The sequence below is a fragment of the Eleutherodactylus coqui genome, chromosome 6 (genome assembly GCF_035609145.1).
Source record: "Eleutherodactylus coqui strain aEleCoq1 chromosome 6, aEleCoq1.hap1, whole genome shotgun sequence".
Taxonomy (NCBI): Eukaryota; Metazoa; Chordata; class Amphibia; order Anura; family Eleutherodactylidae; genus Eleutherodactylus; species Eleutherodactylus coqui.
In genome coordinates this window covers 219693186-219707123 of record NC_089842.1, presented here as the reverse complement: position 1 = coordinate 219707123, position 13938 = coordinate 219693186, and positions in this window count along the sequence as shown.

Genomic DNA, 13938 nt, shown 5'->3' with positions numbered 1-13938 from the left:
CAAGATTACTTTGTTTCTCTTGCTGGGAGCAATCAAACTCTGGGATGAGGGCATGTTAGATCCCAAAGATGGGCATATAGAGACCTGCTGCCCTGAGAACTCCTGGAATGATAATGATGGACTGTGCATAACATCTATGCTATGGCGGTAATAATAGCATCTTTTTTGTTCAAAATAAATGGCTTTATTTTCACCACAAACCGGCCTGGATGTGGGGGAATGCTGCCAACTGTCTCAGCGGGAAAGACCGCAATTCTGATGGGGTGATAGTGATACTCTGGGGGGCTATCTATATAACATTGTCAATAACATCCATACCCTGTTGAGTCGCCTCTAGCTCGGATACAAGATGTGATACGGGCAGGCATGGAGGCTCTAATATCCTATTGTACCACCTCTAGCTTGGATACAAGATGTGATACGAACGGGCATGGAGGCTCTAGTACCGATGGACCACCTCTAGCTTGGATACAAGTGTGATGCAGGCGGGCATAGAGGCTCTAGTACCCTGTTGTACCACCTCTAGCTTGGATACAAGATGTGATACAGGTGGGCATGGAGGCTCTAGTACCCTGGTGTACCGCCTCTAGCTTGGATACAAGATGTGATACGGGTGGGCATGGAGGCTCTAGTCTCCTTTTGTACCGCCTCTAGCTTGGATGCAAGATGTGATACAGGCGGGCATAGAGGCTCTAGTACCCTGTTGTACCACCTCTAGCTTTTATACAAGATGTGATACAGGCGGGCATGGAGGCTCTAGTACCCTGGTGTACCGCCTCTAGCTTGGATACAAGATGTGATACGGGCAGGCATGGAGGCTCTAGTCTCCTTTTGTACCGCCTCTAGCTTGGATGCAAGATGTGATACAGATGGGCATGGAGGCTTTAGTACCCTATTGTACCACCTCTAGCTTGGATACAAGATGTGATACGAACGGGCATGGAGGCTCTAGTACCGATGGACCACCTCTAGCTTGGATACAAGATGTGATGCAGGCGGGCATAGAGGCTCTAGTACCCTGTTGTACCACCTCTAGCTTGGATACAAGATGTGATACAAGCGGGCATGGAGGCTCTAGTACCCTGCTGTACCACCTCTAGCTTGGATGCAAGATGTGATACAGGCGGGCATGGAGGCTCTAGTACTCTGTTGTACCACCTCTAGCTTGGATGCCAGAGGTGATACGGGGGGCATGGAGGCATACAGGTTCTGTATGGTATTCTACAGCATATTGCTCCACATTTGCTGTAACTAAGCCTCTAGATCGTGTAAACTGGTAGGCTGTGGAAGTTGGTCTCCCAGATGGTTCCATACATGTTCTATTGGTGATAAGTCTGGTAACCGGCCAGTGTGACCATGTTGTGGTGGCTCCTGTGGCCCCCCTGTATCTTGCTGCCTCTTGGAAGCTGTCATGAGAGGAACACGTGGCTGCAGCATGTCCTGAACATATCGCTGAGCTGTCCTTGTCCCTCGTACCACCATTAAGCTTGACAGACTGTCATATGCGATGGCCTCTCAGACCATTACACCAGCAGGGGGCAGGATTTAGGCGCTCACCCCGATGTCTCCAGATATGAACACGGCCATCGTCGGCGCCCAAACTAAACCTGGATTCATCGCTGAAGACAACCCGCTTCCCTGTAGCGTCCACTTTCATCGTTCACGACACCACTGCAAATGGAGGCAACGGTGGGGGTCAGAGGTCGTACATGTAATGGGGGCCGTGAGACCAAATGTCCTTCAGACAAGCGCCTGGAAATGGTTCAGACAGAAACAGGGGTGTAACGATGTCTCCCCCTGTCACTGGATATTGGACAACGATGGTGCTTGTTGGACAATTAGACGCTTCTCTCTATTGATGGTCTGTCGATACGACCATCCAGCTCCTCACATCCTAATAACGTGCCCCTCTCAGACTCTGGTAACGGGTGAAATCTCTTCTCCGCATATTAGAGGCGTCTAGTGGTCAACAAGCGGAAGAAGAGGTCACTACATACAAGGGGCCTCTGAGAGCCTTTTATAGGCCAAGGGGGGAACCACTTTTAGGGCCGCCGGTGACAAGACCGTTCATCTAATCACCACAACTCCCATCATTACAGATCTACCTGAGATGGAATTGCAAAACGACAACTTCTTCGGCTTCTTTGTTTATGTATTTATTTACTTACTTAGGCCGCCTGCAGACGAGCGGGTCGGATCCGGCAGCGAGAAGTCTCGCCGCGGGACCCGACCCGAGAGCCTGCAGGGACGAGCGCGTACTCACCCGCGCCTGGCGGCCCCGACTCTTTCATGTGCCGGCTGCCGCGCAGCCGGCTCATGCGCAGACCGGAGCCGGCGGCCGGGTGAGTGCGTGCCCCGCACAAAAATAGGACATGCCGCGTTTTGTTTGCCGCGCGAGATTTCGCGCAGCCAAACCGCGGCCGTCTGCATAGGGGTGCGTATTGTAATGCACTCCTATGCAAACTTTCAGTGGCGGAAATCCCGCGGCGGGATTTCCGCCCGTGTGCAGGCGGCCTTACAGATAGTGTATGTACCCCAGAGCGGTGCTATTAAAATATACAATTCATCCCGAAAAAAAATAAGCTCTCATACGGCTGTGTCATTGAGCTGTGGCTCTTGCACTGTGACAATAAAAAGCGTTTGGTCCCTAAGGCAAAAACTAGGCTCCGTACTAAGGGGTTATTATCGCTGCCAATTTAGATTTTCCTAACATTGCTTTAAATGTAAGCCTTCAGACCTGAGCTGTATCCGGGGGTCTCCTGGCCCACCCATGGCAGGCTGGTTGTCACCCTCTTGTCCTTCAGTAGATCCCCCATCACCGCCCCTGCTGACCCCAAGAGGTGCATATTACAAGCTTGCATCAGACATTTCCCTTATCTCCCTGCCACAATGGTGCGATGTCCAGCTGTCACAGGAGGGGGGCGCTCCAGCTGTGTATTTCCAGCATGGTCTCACCCGCTACACCTAGAAGGAAGAATGGTGGTTGTCCCAGACTGGGGATGTGACACCCCTCGTGTACTGCCTGCAGCCATCATCATCTGCTAATCCCATGTGCACACACTGTGACAGCTACACAGAACCTGACATCCCTAGCGTGCCCGCCTCATGTATGTGGCCCCCTGCCAGCGCCATTACAACTGGATCGTATCTATAGCCACATATGAGATCTGATCACTGTGTTCTCAGTAGTCACAATGCAAACCCACTGCCATCTATGTGAGGAAGTAGTGCTGCAGTGCAAAGCAGGGCATGCATTCTAGACTTCAGACTGTGCAGTGAACTTGGAGTCAAGGTGACACTGTATATCCTGTTGTCATGTAGTTATGGCTGCCATAGTCGGGGGGGGGGGGGGGGTCCTAATTTATGTGCAGCTGTACACTGAAAGGCCCCCTTATTACCGCCCCTGGACCTGATGGGAGCAGCGGTGCTGCAGGGAGGTGGCGGAGTGTACTGACATCGGTAATAACCACATGTTGTACAGATCTGTCGTTTTCAGGTATTTCCTCGTGTCTGAGTACAGTGCGTACCGTGATGGCGCACGCTGCACTTCCTGCAGCAGCTGCCAGCACCATGTGGCCACTATTGTCTGCTCCCTGCCCGTCATGCCCTCCGGAGATGAAAGATTTACTGTCTGTCCGCTCCAGCTTTCTAACAAATGTACTAATTCTAAAGACAGAAAATGGAGCAAATTTTAGTGCAAATCTTCATGTTAATAGCAGGCATGTTGACCGTTACGCAACCCACAATGCACCAAAGTTATTAGACTGGCACGTGAACGACTACGGCCAACAACTGCGTGCTGTCATGACCCTGACCCTCATCACAAACGTACCAGCGCTTTCCATTGATGCCAGGTGTCTGAGTACAGTGAATACGGGGAGACCCCCACAGACACCAGCTGATGTACCTCGTAAGATTCCAACCTCAGATCTATAGGACAGGACCCCAGCACTGTAGGACAGGAACCAGAAGGTGATATAGGGCAGTCCTCTGGCACTGCAGGACGGAATCCCGGAGCTACAAGACTGGACCCCTATGTAGTGTCCCAGAACAACATCCTGGTCCCCTCCATAATTGTCATACATGTATTGTCTTATGTGGATGCACTGTGCAAAGCTTTCATGTCACTTTCTGTATGTGTGTTGCACAGCTGCGGCGTCTGAAGGGTTAACGTTAATAAAATCATTGCCTGTCAGCTCTATCTGCTGAATGTATCTATTCTCTGGTGTCTTGTGGTGCAAGTGAGGGTATAAATGTGAGTACCTGAGAGCGGGAAAGGAGTTTCAGCTTGTCTACCTGAGAGTAATAACACAGAGCCACATGGAAGCACCTTTAGCTTCCATGTAGGTGAAGATGGAGGAAGAAGAGTGACTACCCGTAGTGTCTGGCGAGTGGATGTGAGATGAGTAAGTCCCTTCTAGAGAGAGAGCGCACTACCCCAGTTTACGCAAACAGGTACCCATTCACAACACAGGCGTTTTTCCTGTGCAGCCGTCCGACATTAGGATCACCGCACAGAGGTACATAATTGTGACACCCACGCGGATGTTGTGAAGGGTGTATATAGGCTAAGCCACCTTCTTGAGTGATTTTGTCTGCCAGAGTGTTTGTGGAGTGACCGGCTACCCTTTTCCTCCTCTGGAGTGTTCCAAATTCCAGGACCGGTGACATACAGATAACATGGATTATAGGGCCATATTGATCCTGTGTATCCTCCCTACCTCTGAGCTCTAGCCTGTGACTGCTACAAGTGAATTATACCTGTAATTACCTGTTATACAGATTTTCTCCAAGTAAAAGTTATACCGGGCCTTAAAGGGGTTGTCCCGCGCCGAAACGGGTTTTTTTTTTTTTCAATAGCCCCCCCGTTCGGCGCGAGACAAACCCAATGCAGGGATAAAAAAAAAACGGGTAGTACTTACCCGAATCCCCGCGCTCCGGTGACTTCTTACTTACCTTGTGAAGATGGCCGCCGGGATCTTCACCCTCGGTGGACCGCAGGTCTTCTGTGCGGTCCATTGCCGATTCCAGCCTCCTGATTGGCTGGAATCGGCACACGTGAGGGGCGGAGCTACGAGGAGCCGCTCTCTGGCACGAGCGGCCCCATTCAGAAGGGAGAAGACCGGACTGCGCAAGCGCGTCTAATCGGGCGATTAGACGCTGAAGATTAGACGGCACCATGGAGACGAGGACGCTAGCAACGGAACAGGTAAGTGAATAACTTCTGTATGGCTCATAATTAATGCACGATGTACATTACAAAGTGCATTAATATGGCCATACGGAAGTGTATAACCCAACTTTGTTTCGTGGGACAACCCCTTTAACCATTCCTAAGGACCCGAGGTACTACACACAAGTCTCCGTGTTATTACTCCGCGGCATTAATAAACGGTGTGTGGGAACGGTGGCGTCACGAGTGATATCTACTACAACCCCCCCTTATTGGCACTCCCAGCCAAAGGAGTGTCGAAGCTTGGCCGGCAATCTACACTGGCCCTGGTTGTGTGTCATCCGTATGGGAACAGAGCATGGTAAGTGACACGTGAGCACTTCACCCTCCCAGCTCTTCACGTTAGCCAGATGTCCAGGGTCACCCTTCTGAGGTGTTGCACCTACAGTGCAGGACAGGACCCCAGTGATCATACAGGATGGGACCCTGGTGATGATGCAGGAAAGGATCCCAGTAATACAGGACCCCGGTGATGATACAAGATCCTAGAGATGCCCTTTATTAGCGCCCCTGGACCTGAAGGGAGGCGGCGGAGTGTACTGGCATCGGTAATGACCACGTGTTGTACAGATCTGCCGTTTTCAGGTATTTCCTCTTGTCAAAGTACAGTATGTACAGTGATGGCGCATGCCACACTTCCTGCAGCAGCTGCCAGCACCATGTGGCCACTACTATTGTCTTACCCCCGCCTGTCATGCCCTCCGGAGATGAAGGATTTACTGTCAACCAGCTCCAGCCTTCTAACAAATGTACTAATTCTAAAGACAGAAAGTGGAGCAAATTTTAGTGCAAAACTACATGATAATAGCAGGCATGTTGATTTTCTAACCGTTACGCAATCCACAATGCGCCAAAGTTATTAGACTGGCACGTAAACGACTACGGCCAACAACTGGGCGCTGTCATCCTGGTTATAAATGCATAGTGCCAGCATATTCCTCAGCGCTGGGCATAGATCGCTGACAGCTGACCCTCATCACAAACGTACCAGCACTTTCCATTGACGCCGTATGACTGAGTACAGTGAATACAGGCAGACCCCACAGACGCCAGCTGATGGCCTTGGTGAGATTCCAACCCCTGAACTAATAATTAAGACCCCAGAACTGTAGGACAAAACCCTGAAACTATAAAAAAGACCTCAAGAACTATAAGACAGGACCCCGGAACTATAAGACAGGACCCCAGAACTACAGGACAGGACCCCAGAATTATAGAACAGGCCTCCAGAACTATAAGACAAGACCCCAGAACTGTAAGACAGGACCCCACAACTATAGGACAACACCCCAGAACTATAAGACAAGACCCCAGAACTGTAAAACAGGACCCAAGAGCTATAGGACAAAGCCCCAGAACTATAAGACAGCACCCCAGAACTATAAGACAAGACCCCAGAACTATAAGACAAAACCCCAGAACTATAGGACAGGACCCCAGAACTATAAAACAAGACCACAGAACTATAGGACAGGACCCCAGAACTATAGGACAGGACCCCAGAACTATAAGACAGGACCCCAGAGCTATAGGACAAGACCCCAGAACTATAGGACAGGACCCTAGAACTGTAAGACAGGACCCCAGAACTATAAGACAAGACACCAGAACTATAAGACAAAAGCCCCGAACTATAATACAGGACCCCAGAACTATAGGACAAAACCCAAGACCTATAGGACAGGACCCCAGAACTATAAGACAAGACACCAGAACTATAGGTCAGGGCCCCAGAACTATAAGACAAGACCCCAGAACTATAAGACAGGACCCCAAAACCACAGGACAAGACCCCAGAACTAAAAGACAAGACTCCAGACCTATAAGACAGGACCCCAAAACTATAGGACGAAACCTCAGAACTATAGGACAGGCCTCCTGAACTATAGGACAGGCCTCCTGAACTATAGGACAGGACTCAAGAACTATAGGACAGGACTCAAGAACTATAGGACAGGACTCAAGAACTATAGGACAGGACTCAAGAACTATAGGACAGGACTCCAGAACTATAGGACAGCACTCCAGAACTATAGGACAGCACTCCAGAACTATAGGACAGGACTCAAGAACTATAGGACAGGACTCAAGAACTATAGGACAGGACTCAAGAACTATAGGACAGGACTCAAGAACTATAAGACAGGACTCAAGAACTATAAGACAGGACTCCAGAACTATAGGACAGGACTCCAGAACTATAGGACAGGACTCCAGAACTATAGGACAAGACCCCAGAACTATAGGACAAGACCCCAGAACTATAGGACTAGACCCCAGAACTATAGGACAGGACCTCAGAACTATAGGACAAGACCCCAGAACTATAGGACAAGACCCCAGAACTATAGGACAGGACCTCAGAACTATAAGACAAAACCCCAGACCTATAAGACAGGACCCCAGAACTATAGGACAGGACCCCAGAACTATAGGACAGGACCCCAGAACTATAGGACAGGACCCCAGAACTATAAGACAAGACCCCAGAACTATAGGACAGCACCCCAGAACTATAAGACAGGCCTTCAAAACTATAGGACAGTACCACAGAACTATAGGACAGGACTCCCGAACTATAACACAGGACCCCAGAACTATAGAACAGGACTCCAGAACTATAGGACAGGACCCCAGAACTATAGGACAAGACCCCAGAACTATAGAACAGGACTCCAGAACTATAGGACAGGACCCCAGAACTATAAGACAAAACCCCAGAACTATAAGACAGGCCCCCACAACTATAAGACAAAACTCCAGACCTATAAGACAGGACCCCAGAACTATAGGACAAAACCCCAGACGTATAACACAAGACCCCAGAACTATAGAACAGGACTCCAGAACTATAGGACAGGACCCCCAGAACTATAAGACAAGACCCCAGAACTGTAAAACAGGACCCAAGAGCTATAGGACAAAGCCCCAGAACTATAAGACAGCACCCCAGAACTATAAGACAAGACCCCAGAACTATAAGACAAAACCCCAGAACTATAGGACAGGACCCCAGAACTATAAAACAAGACCACATAACTATAGGACAGGACCCCAGAACTATAGGACAGGACCCCAGAACTATAAGACAGGACCCCAGAGCTATAGGACAAGACCCCAGAACTATAGGACAGGACCCTAGAACTGTAAGACAGGACCCCAGAACTATAAGACAAGACACCAGAACTATAAGACAAAAGCCCCGAACTATAATACAGGACCCCAGAACTATAGGACAAAACCCAAGACCTATAGGACAGGACCCCAGAACTATAAGACAAGACACCAGAACTATAGGTCAGGGCCCCAGAACTATAAGACAAGACCCCAGAACTATAAGACAGGACCCCAAAACCACAGGACAAGACCCCAGAACTAAAAGACAAGACTCCAGACCTATAAGACAGGACCCCAAAACTATAGGACGAAACCTCAGAACTATAGGACAGGCCTCCTGAACTATAGGACAGGCCTCCTGAACTATAGGACAGGCCTCCTGAACTATAGGACAGGACTCAAGAACTATAGGACAGGACTCAAGAACTATAGGACAGGACTCAAGAACTATAGGACAGGACTCAAGAACTATAGGACAGGACTCAAGAACTATAGGACAGGACTCAAGAACTATAGGACAGGACTCCAGAACTATAGGACAGGACTCCAGAACTATAGGACAGCACTCCAGAACTATAGGACAGGACTCAAGAACTATAGGACAGGACTCAAGAACTATAGGACAGGACTCAAGAACTATAGGACAGGACTCAAGAACTATAGGACAGGACTCAAGAACTATAAGACAGGACTCAAGAACTATAAGACAGGACTCCAGAACTATAAGACAGGACCCCAAAACTATAGGACGAAACCTCAGAACTATAGGACAGGCCTCCTGAACTATAGGACAGGCCTCCTGAACTATAGGACAGGACTCAAGAACTATAGGACAGGACTCAAGAACTATAGGACAGGACTCAAGAACTATAGGACAGGACTCAAGAACTATAGGACAGGACTCAAGAACTATAGGACAGGACTCAAGAACTATAGGACAGGACTCAAGAACTATAGGACAGGACTCCAGAACTATAGGACAGCACTCCAGAACTATAGGACAGGACTCCAGAACTATAGGACAGGACTCAAGAACTATAGGACAGGACTCAAGAACTATAGGACAGGACTCAAGAACTATAGGACAGGACTCAAGAACTATAAGACAGGACTCAAGAACTATAAGACAGGACTCCAGAACTATAAGACAGGACTCCAGAACTATAGGACAGGACTCCAGAACTATAGGACAGGACTCCAGAACTATAGGACAGGACTCCAGAACTATAGGACAGGACTCCAGAACTATAGGACAGGACTCAAGAACTATAGGACAGGACTCAAGAACTATAGGACAGGACTCAAGAACTATAGGACAGGCCCCTAGAACTATAAGACAAGACCCCAGAACTGTAAGACAGGACTCCACAACTATAGGACAAAGCCCCAGAACTATAAGACAGCACCCCAGAACTATAAGACAAGACCCTAGAGCTATAGGACAAGACCCTAGAACTATAAGACAGGACCCCAGAACTATAGGACAAGACCCCAGAACTATAAGACAGGACACCAGAACTATACCACAAAACCTCAAAACTGTACAACAGGCCTCCAGAACTATAGGACAAGACCCCAGAACTATAGGACAAGACCCCAGAACTATAAGACAGGACCCCAGAACTATAGGACAAGACCCCAGAACTATAGGACAGGACCTCAGAACTATAGGACAAGACCCCAGAACTATAGGACAAGACCCCAGAACTATAGGACAGGACCTCAGAACTATAAGACAAAACCCCAGACCTATAAGACAGGACCCCAGAACTATAGGACAGGACCCCAGAACTATAAGACAAGACCCCAGAACTATAGGACAGCACCCCAGAACTATAAGACAGGCCTTCAAAACTATAGGACAGTACCACAGAACTATAGGACAGGACTCCCGAACTATAACACAGGACCCCAGAACTATAGAACAGGACTCCAGAACTATAGGACAGGACCCCAGAACTATAGGACAAGACCCCAGAACTATAGAACAGGACTCCAGAACTATAGGACAGGACCCCAGAACTATAAGACAAAACCCCAGAACTATAAGACAGGCCCCCACAACTATAAGACAAAACTCCAGACCTATAAGACAGGACCCCAGAACTATAGGACAAAACCCCAGACGTATAACACAAGACCCCAGAACTATAGAACAGGACTCCAGAACTATAGGACAGGACCCCCAGAACTATAAGACAGGACCCCAAAACTACAGGACAAGACCCCAGAACTAAAAGACAAGATTCCAGGCCTATAAGACAGGACCCCGGAAATATAGGACAAAACCTCAGAACTATAGGACAGGACCCCAGAACTATAAGGCAGGATCCCAGAACCATAAGACAAGACCCCAGAACTATAAGACAGGACTCCAGGACTATTAGACAAGACCCCAGAACTATAGGACAGGACCCCAGAACTATAGGACAAGACCCCAGAACTATAGGACAGGACCCCACAATTATAAGACAGGAACCCAGAACTATGGGACTAGACCCCTGATCTATAGGACAGGACCCCAGCACTGTAGGACGGGAACCATAACTGTAAATCAAGAAGGTGATATAGGGCAGTACTCTGGCACTGCAGGACAGAATCCCGGAGCTACAGGACTGGACCTCTACAGTGCAGACAGGACCCTGGTGATACAGGAGTGGACCCCGGTAATGATACAGGACAGGACCCCAGTGATGATGCAGAGATGGGACCCCGGTGATATGGGACGGGACCCTGGTGATGATGCAGGATGGGACCCCGGTGATACGGGACGGGACCCTGGTGATGATGCAGGATGGGACCCCGGTGATACAGGCAAGCACCCCAGTGATATAGGACAGTATCCTGGTGATGATGTAGGACGGTTCCCTGCTGATGATGCAGGATGGGACCCAGGTGATGATGCAGGACGGGACCCTGGTGATGATGCCAGACGGGACCCTGGTGATGATACAGAACAGACCCCGGTGATACAAGACGGGACCCCAGTTATAGAGGACAGGACCCTGGTGATGATACAGAACGGACCCCGGTGATACAGGACGGAACCCCGGTAATACAGGACAGTACCCTGGTGATGATGTAGGATGGTACCCTGGTGATGATGCAGGACGGGACCCTGGTGATGATGCAGGAAAGAATCCCAGTGATACAGGACAGTACCCTGGTGATGATGCAAGATCCTAGAGATGCCCTTTATTAGCGCCCCTGGACCTGATGGGAGCGGCGCTCTATTACATTAATGTGTGAGCAGCGGTGCTGAAGGGAGGCGGCGGAGTGTACTGACATCGGTAATGACCACGTGTTGTACAGATCTGCCGTTTTCAGGTATTTATTTCCTCTTGTCAAAGTACAGTATGTACAGTGATGGCGCACGCCACACTTCCTGCAGCAGCTGCCAGCACCATGTGGCCACTACTATTGTCTTACCCCCGCCTGTCATGCCCTCCGGAGATACTGTCAACCAGTTCCAGCTTTCTAACCATTGTACTAATTCTAAATATTAGACTTGCAGGTGAACGATTATGGCCAACAACTGGGCGCTGTCATCTAGGTTATAAATGCATAGTGCCAGCATATTCCTCTGCACCAAGCAGAGATCGTCAACGCTGACAGCTGACCCTCATCTATAACTATAAGACAGGACAGGAGAGCTATAGGACAAAACCCCAGAACTATAGGACAAAACCCCAAAACCATAAGGAAAAACTCAGGAACTCTAAGACAGGACTCCAGAACTATAAGACAGGACTCCAGAACTATGGACCAGGACCCTAGAACTATAGGACAGGACTCCAGAACTATAAGACAGGAATCCAGAATTATAAAACAGGATTCCAGACCTATAGGACAAGACCCCAGAACTATAGGACAAGACCCCAGAACTATAAGACAGGACCTCAGAACTATAGGACAAAACTTCACACCTATAAGACAGGACCCCAGAACTATAGGACAAAACCCCAGACCTATAAGACAAGACTCCAGAACTATAGGACAGGGCCCCAGAACTATAAGACAAGACCCAAGAACTATAAGACAAGACCCAAGAACTATAAGACAGGACCCCAGAACTATAAGACAGGACCCCAAAACTACAGGACAAGACCCCAGAACTAAAAGACAAGACTCCAGAACTATAGGACAAGACCCCAGAACCTTAAGACAGGACCCCAAAACTATAGAACAAAACCTCAGAACTATAGGACAGGCCTCCTGAACTATAGGACAGGCCTCCAGAACTATAGGACAGGACTCCAGAACTATAGGACAGTCCTCCAGAACTATAGGACAGGACTCCTGAACTATAGGACAGGACTCAAGAACTATAGGACAGGACTCCAGAACTATAAGGGCACCTACCCACTGGCATTGCCGATTTTCGTGCGTGAAAAACGCAGCGTTTTTCGCGCGTTTTCCGCAGCGTTTTTCGTTAATTTCCATTGACAATCATGGGTGCATTAAGAGAAAAATAAGGAGACATATGCAACTGACAGTTCCTATGTTAAAAATTGCAACGGACCGGAAAAAAAAACCCCAATGGACAAGAACACATTCTATGTTAATTGCTCTTCAGAAAAAACGCAAAACGGAATTTAGCATCGCAGGAAAAAAAACGCCAGTGGGTAGGCGCCCTTAGGCAGGATCCAAGAACCATAAGACAAGACCCCAGAGCTATAAGACAGGACCCCAGGACTATAAGACAAGACCCCAGAACTATAGGACAGGACCCCAGAACTATAGGACAAGACCCCAGAACTATAAGACAAGACCCCAGAACTATTGGACAGGGCCCCAGAACTATAAGACAAGACCCAAGAACTATAAGACAAGACCCCAGAACTATTGGACAGGGCCCCAGAACTATAAGACAAGACCCAAGGACTTTAAGACAGGACCCCAGAACTATAAGACAGGACCCCAAGACTACAGGAGAAGACCCCAGAGCTAAAAGACAAGACTCCAGACCTATAAGACAAGACCCCAGAACTATAGGACAAGACCCCAGAACTATAGGACAAGACCCCAGAACCTTAAGACAGGACCCCAAAGCTATAGAAAAAAACCTCAGAACTATAGGACAGGCCTCCAGAACTATAGGACAGACCTCCAGAACTATAGGACAGGCCTCCAGAACTATAGGACAAGCCTCCAGAACTATATGGCAGGACTCCTGAACTATAGGACAGGACTCAAGAACTATAGGACAGGACTCAAGAACTATAGGACAGTCCTCCAGAACTATAGGACAGTCCTCCAGAACTATAGGACAGGACTCAAGAACTATAGGACAGGACTCAAGAACTATAGGACAGGACTCCAGAACTATAAGGGCACCTACCCACTGGCATTGCCGATTTTCGTGCGTGAAAAACGCAGCGTTTTTCGCGCGTTTTCCGCAGCGTTTTTCGTTAATTTCCATTGACAATCATGGGTGCATTAAGAGAAAAATAAGGAGACATATGCAACTGACAGTTCCTATGTTAAAAATTGCAACGAAACGAAAAAAAAAAACCAAATGGACAAGAACACATTCTATGCTAATTGCTCTTCAGAAAAAACGCAATTTAGCATCGCAGGAAAAAAAA